Source organism: Lolium rigidum, chromosome 5 (assembly GCF_022539505.1).
Source record: "Lolium rigidum isolate FL_2022 chromosome 5, APGP_CSIRO_Lrig_0.1, whole genome shotgun sequence".
In the NCBI taxonomy this organism is placed as follows: Eukaryota; Viridiplantae; Streptophyta; class Magnoliopsida; order Poales; family Poaceae; genus Lolium; species Lolium rigidum.
The window spans coordinates 184796471-184809308 of NC_061512.1; the positions used below are offsets into that span (position 1 = coordinate 184796471).

General features: G+C 43.6%; 2 long non-coding RNA genes across 4 annotated transcripts; both read left to right on the forward strand.

Annotated features, from left to right (window-relative positions):
• Window positions 1–5986: 5986 nt before the first annotated feature.
• On the forward strand, window positions 5987–8394 carry LOC124653660. Of its 2 annotated transcripts, XR_006987986.1 has the most exons (5): window positions 5987–6401; window positions 6514–6654; window positions 6782–6956; window positions 7411–8169; window positions 8268–8394. It is a non-coding gene; the product is annotated as an uncharacterized LOC124653660 (long non-coding RNA). The 2 variants fall into 2 exon arrangements; XR_006987985.1 differs by having other exon boundaries at window positions 6359–6654.
• Window positions 8395–8513: 119 nt separating this feature from the next.
• Window positions 8514–12566, forward strand: LOC124653449. 2 transcript variants are annotated; one of them, XR_006987903.1, is made up of 5 exons: window positions 8514–8609; window positions 8696–9073; window positions 9187–9264; window positions 9399–9454; window positions 10017–12566. It is a non-coding gene; the product is annotated as an uncharacterized LOC124653449 (long non-coding RNA). The 2 variants fall into 2 exon arrangements; XR_006987902.1 differs by having other exon boundaries at window positions 8598–9073.
• Window positions 12567–12838: the final 272 nt, after the last annotated feature.

A 12838-nucleotide genomic window follows, 5' to 3' on the forward strand; every position in this document is an offset into this window, starting at 1 on the left:
GGAGCACGGCCGAACTCCATCACGGGTAGCTTAGTTGGGTGGCTCCCAATAAACTTGCTTGTAGCTTTGGGAATGGTCTTGTCGCGAGCCTCTGGTTTTGACACCAGGGTCGAGCATGCGTATGGTTATTTTTGGGCAACCCCTGCAGGGTGTACATCTTATCGATAAGTCGTGTCCACGATTATGGATGACTTGGAATTGTATGACTTGATCATAGAACAACTTACACCATATACTTGTTGCTAATAATTTGCTAATAACTTGCGTAGTAATATAACATTACTACAGTCAATATCTAATAAAACTTGTCAACGTTGAGTGCCTTTTACATTGCCTCTTTGCTTTGTTGAAGGGGATATGTGTATTTGGTTGGGTTATGCTTGTTGTACTATATAGTTGGATCATTTTATGCGCTCTCTTACCTTCTCTAAATATACGGAAGTTGTAGCGTGTCTCTATAAGTATTAGTACAAGTTTTGTTGCTGCTAAACCCACCATATAGCCCGGTGTGCATAGCCTAGTTCTAGTCTCGCTGAGTACACGTGCCTTGGTACTCACGCTCTGCTTCCTTTCTATCTTTCGGCAACCGTTGGCCCGACTTGCAGGTACGTTTCCTTGCGAGTATCCGACAGGAGGATACTATGCGGAGTACGATGATGATGATGTTTTCGGTCCGCAACGAGAGTTCCTTAGCATCGACCTAAGATCTGTGGATATGGGCATTGCCTTATTTATGTTCTTGGCATCTTATGCCCATTTGCATCTTGTCTGTACCCAGACGCTATATTCGCTTCCGCATGATGTATGATGTATTCTTGGGATATGTAACCTATGAGTGATAATTGCTATTGATGTGGGCATTACCCTTTGGGTAACACGTATTATGTTACCTCTTACGGACCAACCAGGGGCCCATGAAGATCATCCACCGATCAAGGTGGGCCGCTACGTCGGTTTCGAAAGAAAGGTACTTCATGAACAATGCAAGAAGACGAAGAACAAGGAAAGTCTAGACGTAGGACTCTTTGTAACCTAATCGTACCCGGATAGAACTCTCGAGATCTGGCTCACAATATAAGGGCCAAGAGGGGGTCTGTCGAGGGACACACAATCAACATAGCCAGAATCACCGCAAGTCTAGAGCTAGGTCATAAGAAATCTTAGCCTCTCGACGAGATCTTAGTCTTAGCCTTCGGCTACCCCATTGTTGTTGGAGATATGCCCAAGAGGAAATAATAAAGTGGTTATTATATATCTTTGTGTTTATGATAAATGTTTACATACCATGCTATAATTGTATTAACCGAAACATTGATACATGTGTGTTGTGTAAACAACCAGATTCCCTAGTAAGTCTCTTGTATAACTAGCTTGTTGATTAATAGATGATCATGGTTTCGTGATCATGAACATTGGATGTTATTAATAACAAGGTTATGTCATTACATGAATGATATAATGGACACACCCAAATAAGCGTAACATAAGATCACGTCATTAAGTTCAATTTGCTATAAGCTTTCGATACATAGTTACCTAGTCCTTCGACCATGAGATCATGTAAATCACTTATACCGGAAGGGTACTTTGATTACATAAAACGCTACTGCGTAAATGGGTGGTCATAAAGGTGGGGTTAAGTATTCGGAAAGTATGAGTTGAGGCATATGGATCAAGAGTGGGATTTGTCCATCCCGATGACGGATAGATATACTATGGGCCCTCTCGATGGAATGTCATCTGATTAGCTTGCAAGCATGTGAACGGTTCACAAGAGATGATATACCACGGTACGAGTAAAGATTACGTGTCGGAGACGAGGTTGAACAAGTTATCGAGATACCGATGATCAAACCTCGGACAAGTAAAATATCGTGAGACAAAGGGAATCGGTATCGTATGTAAATGGTTCAATCGATCACTAAGTTATCGTTGAATGTGTGGGAGCCATTATGGATCTCCAGATCCCGCTATTGGTTATTGGTCGGAGAGGAGTCTCGACCATGTCTGCATAGTTCACGAACCGTAGGGTGACACACTTAAGGTTTGATGTCGTTTTAAGTAAATACGGAATATGGAATGGAGTTTGAATGTTTGTTCGGAGTCTCGGATGGGATCCAGGATATCACGAGGAGGTCCGGAATGGTCCAGAGAATAAGATTCATATATAGGAAGTCATTTTCCAAGTTTGAAAATGATCCGGTGCATTTATGGAAGGCGCTAGAATGTTCTAGAACTTTCCGGAAGAAATCACCATGGAAGGTGGAGTCCTGGTTGGACTCCACCAACCCTAACCAGCCAACCAAGTGGGAGGGTGGAGTCCATGGTGGACTCCACCTCCTTGGCCGGCTGATACGTCTCCAACGTATCTATAATTTCTGATGTTCCATGCTTGTTTTATGACAATACCTACATGTTTTGTTCACACTTTATGATGAATTTATGCGTTTTCCGGAACTAACCTATTGACAAGATGCCGAAGTGCCAGTTCCTGTTTTCTGCTATTTTTTGTTTCAGAAATCCTATTAAGGAAATATTCTCGGAATTCGACGAAATCAAGGCCCATGATCTTATAATTCCACGAAGCTTCCAGAACACCGAAGAGGGGCCAGAGGAGAGGCCCAGGGCCACCACACATGGTGGCGGCGCGGCCCAGGGGGGCGCCCCCCTAGTGTGAGGAGGCCCCGTGGCCCTTCCGACTCCGACTCTCCGCCTATTTAAGCCGTCCTGACCTAAATCTTCGACACGGATTGACGAAACACCAGAAAACCTTCCAGAGCCGCCGCCATCGCGAAACTCCAATTCGGGGACGAAGTCTCTCGTTCCGGCACCCCGCCGGGACGGGGAAGTGCCCCGGAAGGCATCTCCATCGACACCACCGCCATCTTCATCACCGCTGCTGTCTCCCATGAGGAGGGAGTAGTTCTCCATCGAGGCTAAGGGCAGTACCGGTAGCTATGTGGTTAATCTCTCTCTCCATGTACTTCAATACAATGATCTCATGAGCTGCCTTACATGATTGAGATTCATATGATGAGCTTTGTAATCTAGATGTCGTTATGCTATTCAAGTGGATTTTACTTATGTGATCTTCGGAGACTCCTTGTCCCACGTGTGTAAAGGTGACAGTGTGTGCACCATGTGGGTCTCTTAGGCTATATTTCACAGAATACTTATTCACTGAGTTATGATTTGAGTTGGATGTCTCTATGAAATTGTGGTGTGTTAGTACCTCCTATGAATGCTCACAGTGACAGCGTGAGTGTTTATTAGTACTTGGGAATACATCTTTAAGGTTTGTTTTGCAGTCCTACATGATGAATTAGTGTTCGTTATCTTGCCAGAGAGTAATTCAGAATAGCATAGTGAAGTGCTTATTTATATTCCTTTATGATTGCAATGTTGAGAGTGTCCACTAGTGAAAGTATGATCCCTAGGCCTTGTTTCCAAACATCGAATCATCATTTATTTACCGTTCTGTTGCATGTTTACTCGCTGCCATATTTTATTCAGATTGCTATTACCACTCATATTCATTCATACCACTTGTATTTCACTATCTCTTCGCCGAACTAGTGCACCTATACATCTGACAAGGTATTAGGTGTGTTGGTGACACAAGAGACTTCTTGTATCGTGATTGCAGGGTTGCTTGAGAGGGATATCTTTGACCTCTTCCTCCATGAGTTCGATAAAACCTTGGGTGATCCACTTAAGGGAACACTTGCTGCTGTTCTACAAACCTCTGCTCTTGGAGGCCCAACACTGTCTACAGGAAAAGAAGCCGTGTGTGGACAGCAAGCTATTTTCTGGCGCCGTTGCCGGGGAGGAAAGGTAAAAGGCACTCACACTCCGGATCTCGGCAACTAAGCTATTTTCTGGGTGAGTGCTCGAAGCTATTTCCTTTAGATCCTGCAATTGCATCTTTTTGTTTCTTGTTTTTATTTTTCACTAGTTAGGTGATGGCGTGTAACTCACACGTTCGTTGGGAACCCCAAGAGGAAGGTATGATGCGCACAGCAGCAAGTTTTCCCTCAGAAAGAAACCAAGGTTTATCGAACCAGGAGGAGCCAAGAAGCACGTTGAAGGTTGATGGCGGCGGGATGTAGTGCGGCGCAACACCGTGGATTCCGGCGCCAACGTGGAACCCGCACAACACAACCAAAGTACTTTGCCCCAACGAAACAGTGGAGGTTGTCAATCTCACCGGCTTGCCGTAACAAAGGATTAACCGTATTGTGTGGAAGATGATTGTTTGCGTAAAAACAGAGAACAAGTATTGCAAGTAGATTGTATTTCAAGAAAGAGAATTGGACCGGGTCCACAGCTCACTAGAGGTGTCTCTCCCATAAGATAAACAAGCATGTTGGGTGAACAAATTACAGCTTGGGCAATTGACAAATAAAGAGGGCATGACCATGCACATACATATTATGATGAGTATAGTGAGATTTAATTGGGCATTACGACAAAGTACATAGACCGCCATCCAACTGCATCTATGCCTAAAAAGTCCACCTTCAGGTTATCATCCGAACCCACTCAAGTATTAAGTTGCAAAGCAACAGACAATTGCATTAAGTATGGTGCGTAATGTAATCAACAACTACATCCTTAGACATAGCATCAATGTTTTATCCCTAGTGGCAACAAGACAACACAACCTTAGAACTTTCTCGTCACCGTCCCGTGTGTCAATGCAGTGCATGAACCCACTATCGAGCATAAATACTCCCTCTTGGAGTTACAAGCATCTACTTGGCCAGAGCATCTACTAGTAACTGAGAGCATGCAAGATCATAAACAACACATAGATATAACTTTGATAATCAACATAACAAGTATTCTCTATTCATCGGATCCCAACAAACGCAACATATAGAATTACGGATAGATGATCTTGATCATGTTAGGCAGCTCACAAGATCCGACAATGAAGCACAATGGGGAGAAGACAACCATCTAGCTACTGCTATGGACCCATAGTCCAGGGGTAGACTACTCACACATCACACCGGAGGCGACCATGGCGGCGTAGAGTCCTCCGGGAGATGATTCCCCTCTCCGGCAGGTGCCGGAGGCGATCTCCCGGATCCCCCGAGATGGGATCGGCGGCGGCGGCGTCTCCGGAAGGTTTTCCGTATCGTGGCTCTCTGCATCGGGGGTTTCGTCACGGAGGCTTTAAGTAGGCGGAAGGGCAAGTCGGAGGGGGCACGAGGGCCCCACAACACGTGCCGGCGCGGCCAGGTGGGGCCGCGCCGCCCTAGGGTTTGGGCACCCCGTGGCCCCACTTCGCTTCGTCTTCGGACTTCCGGAAGCTTCGTGGCAAAATAGGACCCCGGGCGTTGATTTCGTCCAATTCCGAGAATATTTCGTTACTAGGATTTCGAAACCAAAAACAGCGTAAAACAATGAATCGGCACTTCGGCATCTTGTTAATAGGTTAGTTCCAGAAAATGCACGATTATAACATAAAGTGTGCATAAAACATGTAGATAACATCAATAATGTGGCATGGAACATAAGAAATTATCGATACGTTGGAGACGTATCATTAGGCATAATGGAAAACGACTGTGAGCTTTTTAATTTATTTCCTAAGTTAAGACATGAATTGTTTGCTGCGAAAATTAAAAAGCCTATGGAATCTTATTTGCATGCTAGTAGCAATGATATTAGTATGAACGCTTTGAACACCATTGTTGCTAATGATATGGAAAATTCTAAGCTTGGGGAAGCTGGTTTTGATGAGCATGATATTTTTAGTCCCCCAAGCATGGAGGAGAAAATTTTCTTTGATGATACTTTGTCTCCCATTTATGATGATTATAATGATAGTAGTCTTTTGGTGCCGCCTACTATGGAGGATAAATTTTATTATGATTATACTATGCCTCCTACACTTGATGAGAATAACTACTATATTAAATGGCAACAAACATCTTTTTTTCCTAATTTTGAGTTTTTTTTCCGGATTAACACTAATTTGACACGTCTGCTCTCTTGTAGTTAATTCCCCTGGTGATTTTCTTGTGTACACTTTCGGTGCCTCTTAGATGTTTGGTTGTCACTTTTCTTTGTTGCGTGAGCATGATGTGCTTCTTTCCGGTCTAGGTGGACATAGCATTTTTTTTTGAACCGCTTTGACCGCTCCCTCGATTTCTTCCTCGAGCTCCTCTCTCCCCATTATCTCCTCAGCCCTGAGCTCCTCCCCATTACTCCCAGCGGCATCCTTGCCCCAGGGCCGCCGCCCTCCTCCCCTTCCCTGGCCACGTTCGGCGCTGTCGCCTCCTCTTCCCCCATTTCCACACCACCGTGGAGCTCGGCAGCGCCCCTACGCGCGCGCTCGCGAAATCCTAGGCACGCCCTGGGCTTGGTCGCCGGCATCCCCGACCACCATGGTGACGGCGCCCCTCCACTTGCCCCCTTCCTCCTCCTAAATCAATGGATTCAGGCCACTACAACCTGCTCACAGAGTTAATTGGATTCTTGCATGTCCTTCGGCATCCCCAGACACCATTGCGACGGCGCCCCTCCACCTGCCCCCTTCCTCCTCCTGAATCAATGGATTTAGGACATTATAACCTCTTCAAAGAGTTAATTGGATTTCCGCATGGAGTAGCTACTACTGCTGCCCTGAACATAGCCAAACAGGTGAGATGTGCACGGTTCAGTACGGTCAACATCACCTAGCTAATAACTGTGTATTTTGCTTTCTTCTAATGTGATTGATAACAAAATATTTCCCTTCCTGAAGCAAGGCTTTCATTTCTTTGGCCAGGGTAATTTTCTCTGCATTGACATCCGACGAAACCTTCGTCCGGTGACTCTGTGCCGCTTCCACATGGTGAAGTCTGAAGTGCCACCGATCAGCTGCAATGTCATGTCTAGCAACAGCGGAGCACATGACCTTTAAATGTTTCTTTATAATGTTTGCACAGATTGATTAAACTGAGGTAAATCGATTCCCTTTCTACATTATTATGTATAGTACTTTATTTTTCAACATACCAATTAATGTATATATATGTATTTAAAGTGTGCAGTTGATAATTTTGTACACCTGCGTATTTGAAGTGTGCAATGGATAATTTGTGTTGCTTACTTCGATAATTTGTATTCATGTATAAGTCGCGGGGAAAAAAGTAGGATCTACCACAAATGTCATTTTCTCTATTGTTTGCTGACTGAATCTTCATCTTCTCTTCTTAACTATAAAAATCTGTCAAAATCTTATTGGGAATGTAAAACATCGAGCATCATATGCATCAAATCTGTGGTGACAATAAATGAAGAATACATACTAATTATTGTACACCCTTTGACCACACACTTATGTACATTGTGATTGCTTATCATGTTCTATATTATTTTTTGAAAGAGCTTGGCTGAGAGATGCTTTACATGCAGATACTACAATGCAGATCCGTGGTTGAGACCACTTGCCAACCAAGTGATCAGGTTTAGTACTTCAGTGCCTTCAAACCTCTTCAACTTTCTTTGGATTGACACTTTTTTCCTTTCACTATAGGGATTGCTAATGAGGCACTGTTTTTTTTTTCTTTACTGTATCTTGGATGTAAAAATTGGGAGAATCATCGTATTTCTGATATTGCAGCTATTTAATACATTCAGATTTGGTGTGTACATAAGTACTATGTTCAAATCAGACTTAAGAACAAAAAAGGTTGTGATAGAAGTTCACTAATGACTTGCCCTATGATAAGATACTGCAAGCGCATGCTAATTTACTGCCTAGCTAAGAAGACGATCCACATGGGGGTGCTTGAGATCATGCTACTGGCTGAGAAGGTGGGCTAGGTGGTTGGTCTGGGTCTGTAATGTTATATAGGGTCTTCTATTCTATTTTTCTTTCAGGAATATGTACTATAACTACTATACTAAAGGTGAACAAACATCTTTTTTCACAGAATTTTGAATTACTTTTTAGATTAACTCTGAGCTAACACGTGTGTTTTATGGTGATTGATTACTTCCTGTTTCTTTGCGTGTACCATTTTGGTGCTCTCCAAGAATTTGAGATAGGTTCAGATTTATGCATTGGGTCTTTTGGGGTGAGATGCTCTGGGGTATCATCGGTATGGCCATAGCTGCCTTGATCTAGGATGGTGGTGGACCATGGTGCGGTCGGCATTTGATGAGCTGCAGGTTATGTCGGGTGTTTCTGTCGACCTCTCAGTTCTACCGCTCTGGTTCCAATGCACCGCCTTAACCATTCCCTCCTCTCTATCCGCCGCCCCTCGCAGGAGCAGGTCACACACGTCCCCAGGTTCACTTCCTCCCTCGTCAGGCTTCGTCCGCTCCCGCTCGCCGGTGGTAAGCTTAGGCGACTCTCGGTCGTCCCTGCTCCGATTCGTGGCCGATCGTGCGTGAGCGATGCCGGAGAAGCCCGGCTGCCACGCAGCGGTGCTGCTCGCCTTGGTGGTCGTCGCGCGTGCCTCCACGGCGAAGATGCCGATTGGATCGACCGAGAAGCCCGTCCCCTCCCGTTCCGGCAGTGCAGCGTGGAGCGGAACCATGTGCTGCCATGCCTTGGCTCGCGGGGGAGGGCGGCGTTGGCGCATGCGTAGCAGGTGCTACTTGCACTGGTGGGTCATGGCGACATTGCGTCGGCGTTGCGGCGGCGAGATGGCGCTACGGGCCTAGGGTCTTGACTGGCGTTAAGTGGTTTCAGTTTGAGGATGCTGGATGCGGGACTCAAGGGGGGATGGGGTGCGACATGTTGAGCCCATCACTGCCGTGCCCTCCCCTGCATCCACACATGGCGACGGCAGAGACAACCGCATCCTTACCAGCGGCACCCGCGTTTGCGGCCCGATGGAGAAGGAGAAGGACCTGTTGTTGTCGCCGGAATTGCGGCGCAGGTATGTTTGCTCTCTCTCACATCCCTGCTGTCTCTCGCATCTTCTATTTCTTTTTCAGCAGGCGGCAGGAGCGGCGAAGATGCAGAGGGGCGCACTTCCACCGGCGGGTCCACGGATCCCAGCGAGCGGCGGCCGTGTAATCTGGTCGCGAGTGCGTTCTCCACTCCACGGCGGACGACAACATTAGGGTATGCGTCGGCAATTTGCACGATTCTGGGAGCGCACGCGTTCCGGCAGCAGCAACAACTCTGCATTTTTTCTCCTTTTTCTTCGTTTGACCGCCCGTTGCTCTTCTTTGTAGGATCAGTTAAGGAAGACGACCAACCAACAATAGAAGTAGAAGCGACAGAGAATCCTTCATCGGCATCGCAGCAACCAGGTGATTCCCCAACTCATCTCACCTCCTAGAACATCATCTTATCTCCCTAATTTGACATATGAGCGCTCAATTTATTTTTCCTTTTTTCCCCTCTCCCCTAAGTCCCTCCCGTAATCCGATTAATATTCATTTAGGGAGATTCATGAGTTTGACCTACCAGATGGATGTGTGCACCCTTCACAATCTGCGGGTAAGACAACCAACCAACGATAAAAAGTTGGCATCAATTTATTTTCCTGAGTGCCTGCTCCGAGAAGAATGCATATGTTTATGTTTTTAAAAAGTAAATATGTTTAAAAGAATGCATATGTTGTATTTTGGCTGTTGTCTTTTGTGGTTACAATACGTACAGGAAATTCATTTACAGACTGATGTCACATAGATGCTGAAAGCGTGCGGCTCCCAGTAGATAAAGTGCCATACTATTTCACGATTGATTGTCTAAACGTTTCTTTCTATACGAAGTGCATCTTATTATTAGTTGATTGGTTTCTTAGGGCAATTAGTTATCGACAAGTGCATATTATTACTACTTCTGGACTTTTGGTAACCTTTTACCATTGTCACTGTCAGTATTGCGATTCTTTTAGTCCCAAAGAGAAGGAAAAAATAGTTGTGGAACATCTTCTTCCTAGGATATTGGAACAACACTGACTAGATTTGAGCACCAGCAAGCTATTACTACTCCTCCAGAGAGATATCATACTGACGTATTTCAATGCTTTGGTTCCTCTGACCCTCTACTCTTCCAGTTTTTCTGCAGCGTCACGCCTCCAGTCAACTCAGCTATTGGATAAGCAAAGTATGCCGACCATGCTTCACCTTCCTCAGGCGATCACAGGTGAGCATCAACTCTTATGGATATATCTTTGAAGCTTGAAATCTTCCAGGATGGTTCTTGATCTAGACAATGCTTCTTGCTTTCAAGCTAAACCAGTTTGGCTTTCATAAGTAGATTGAGCTTGGATTGTTCTTCAATCTGTACATGCTCATCCTGTATTTTTCCAGGGAATGGTTTCTCTTCTTTAGGCTAGCTTCCAGCTATTATATGTCAAGTGATGTTCATTGCAATTCTATATTACATAACCTTTAAGATTAAATTCATGACCAATTCTGCCAATCGTGGCCATCATTTTATAAACTTGGTGATGTGCTTAGCTCAGCTAATTAAATCGTTACCTGATATTGTTTAATGAGTATGAACATTGGAATTTTGTTATACTTCTATTTTCGGTTGCGGCTCTAATATATATCTCTAGGTGATATTTACCAACTGAAGTACTCATCCCATGATCTATCCTCACATATGTAAAGATTCTTCTCCAAGTAGTTTATTGAAATAATGTGCCGTTGTGATGATGTAAGATATTTCTTAGTAGAGCTTCAAACAGTTCTTTGTTTTATTTTATGTTTGGTAATACACGATTTATACCTGAGAAGCTACCGTAGCTGAATTGGTAGACTTTGTTGGAAATTCTTGCTGCTCCTCACAAGGTCATGCTTATGTTCTGATGCTTCCATTTAGTTTGCTTAAGTTTCCGAGAACTGGTCATTATATAGTAATAGTTAGAAGGTTACATTAACAATACCTTGGATAGGTTCATTGATCTAAATTGTCAACATATATGCTCGGTGTGGATTATGTATTGTCCATTGCATCTGAATTTGTGAATGGTCTGCATGCCATTGTTCGGGTCACATCTTCCTTTGCTAGAATGTGAGCTGATTTCACCTCTGGCCTCAAGTTGCTCCCGTCATTGCCTCCTCATAGGTTGTTTAATTGATTGTTTAAACCTTTTTTTTCTTATTCTTGATAGATAAGCTAGCTATATGAAATATGCTTCTAGATTCTCCATGTTCCAGTAATGGCACACTTCATTTATGTTATACCTACCGTGCTTTTTTTTGTTTTCGATGAAAACTACAGAGATATGATAGGTAGAACAACTGCTATGTAATGGCACACTTCATGTATGTATCCTTGCACTTTGGAGAAAAGAAGGTAAGAAATATCTCTTTTGTGACGAAACACTTTCAAAAATCTCCTTTTTATGATGACATCATTGAATAAGACCTAATGGAGTAAGGTGCATTTGTTTTTTGATGACATGGCAAGGCCAGGAAAAGAGTTATACATTTACATTGGCTTTTAGAAATTCCAATGTTGACTAATATGGATTATCAAAGGGTTGTTTCCCACTGACGCTTTACACTTCTCTGTCTCAGAAAATATTACATCACGAGGAGACAAGTTATTGGTCAATATAGCCATAATGCGACCTGACCATTTTACTGGTAGTTTACTCCTAATACCAGCTCCTGAGTGGATTTTCTCAAACATTTGATAATTCAGTACTATATTTCAAAGTCCCAACTACAATCTCACATTACATGCACCATGATTAGTTACACACATAAAAATATGTCATTAAAGTGTGGTGCATTGGTCTGCACTTCCATGATGTAGCAGATTTTGTGTCGTTCTTTTTCTCAATTGAGGTTGTTAAATTCTATGAGATTTGAGGTTCTCGAGCCACAGAACACTGGCATCATCCAATGAGAACACACAAACATGTTCAAGATGGCTTGTCTCATTCTCTACATAGATTATACATAATTTCAAATTGTGGATTGTTTTTTGAGAAGAACTGTGGATCTTTCCATGAATATTTGAGAATTGTGCTTCTATTCAGTGTATTGCCTTTTCTCATGTTCTTTTTCTTAAGTGAGTAATTTCAAGGGTGAAAAGTGTGATGTCAATGGTTTTCCTTTGCTCAGCCTTTCTCATCATTATTGGATTGTTATGTTTTGTATCCTTTGTTATATACAGCTAAAAGGGCAAGTGACATTTGTTCATAGTACATAAGCACAGTTATCAGTCATACATGCATGCAAAGAAGGTACGTTAGGAGACATCATATCTTCTAGATAGGATTTTTTTTGTCTTGCTTTGACTTATAATAAGCTATGCTCGGGAAATTCTAGCTTTTACACTTATGGATAGTAATATTTACATTTGAATGCGGCGAGGGATATCTTGTGGTGACAATAAGATGGTTTCTGGTAACAATTCCTTTTTTGGAGTTCAATTCATAGGGGATGTGAGAATGAATACCTAATCAAACTGGAGACAGAAGTTCAGGTTTTCCAATAGTGTCTAGAAGAAGTAGTTGTGGTATACAACAAATATGAAGGGTCATATGTAAGAAAGTTGTGTGTGATACGTCTCCGACGTATCGATAATTTCTTATGTTCCATGCCACATTATTGATGTTATCTACATGTTTTATGCACACTTTATGTCATATTCGTGCATTTTCTAGAACTAACCTATTAACAAGATGTCGAAGTGCCGATTCTGTTTTCTGCTGTTTTTGGTTTCGTAAATCCTAGTAACGAAATATTCTCGAATTGGACGAAATCAAAGCCCAGGGGCCTATTTTCTCACGAAGCTTCCGTAAGTCCGAAGGAGAGACGAAGAGGGGCCACGGAGGGGCCACACCCTAGGGCGGCGCGGCCCCCTTGGCCGCGCGGCCCCGTGGTGTGGGGCCCCCGTGCCGCCTCTTGACCTCGC